The sequence below is a fragment of the Gregarina niphandrodes genome (genome assembly GCF_000223845.1).
Source record: "Gregarina niphandrodes unplaced genomic scaffold scaffold00011, whole genome shotgun sequence".
Taxonomy (NCBI): Eukaryota; Apicomplexa; class Conoidasida; order Eugregarinorida; family Gregarinidae; genus Gregarina; species Gregarina niphandrodes.
Window position 1 is genome coordinate 19,272 of NW_011645781.1, and position 896 is coordinate 20,167.

The window sequence follows — 896 nt, forward strand, 5'->3', positions numbered from 1 at the left end:
GACTGCGACTGCATTGCCTGCAGCCCCACTGCCTGCAGCCCCACTGCCTGCAACCCCACTGCCTGCAGCCCCATTGCTTGGAGCCCCATTGCTTGGAGCCCGATTGCTTGGAGTTACCTGGACTGTGTTTCTAGCAGCCCCGCCGTTGCCTCCAGGTACTTTGATGGTGGGAGTTGGTGCGTATTGAGTTGAAGGGCGTTCGTCATCATCATCTTCTTCCTCCTCCTGGGTGAGAGGAGACGGACTGCTGGGTTCTAGTTCATCGTCCGGTTCGTGGCATCTTGCTGTAAAGCACTCCAGCTTAGAATCAGTGGGCGGGTCCTTATGAAGTCTTCCTGACGAGGAGCTTCGTCGAAGCCACAGTCGAGCGACTGGCCTCCCTTCTATTACCTTCTCTACCTGAATCCATTTCCGTTGGGCCGAGTTCACGGTCTGGGACCGCGTCAGTTTCCAGCGAGGAGGCGTAGGTTCATTGTCTTTCGCGGTTGCATGCGAAGTGCCTTGCGACGTCCCCTGCGAAGCCGACGTAGGGGTCGCCGTGCCGCCACCATCAAACCTGGAAATGATCTTCTTCACACTCACACTCGGCTTCACCTCCTCCCGCGGGGTCACAAGTCTGGGAGTGGACAGGCTCGGCGGCGATTCAAACAACCCCACGATCTCTGAGATACGAGAGCTGGTTGATCTCCTATAACATTTTGACGGCATGCAAGCGGGCATAAAAAAACGCCTCAATGGCACTCAGACCCATGGGCACGCTCGTCCACCAGTTTGACATCACTGAAATCGAGCTGGACAGTAGCACACACACTTCCTGCCCATACACACACTGTGTCCACACACTGTGTCCTCACACTGTGTGTGTCCACATACTTAACGTTTCCACACACTGTGCG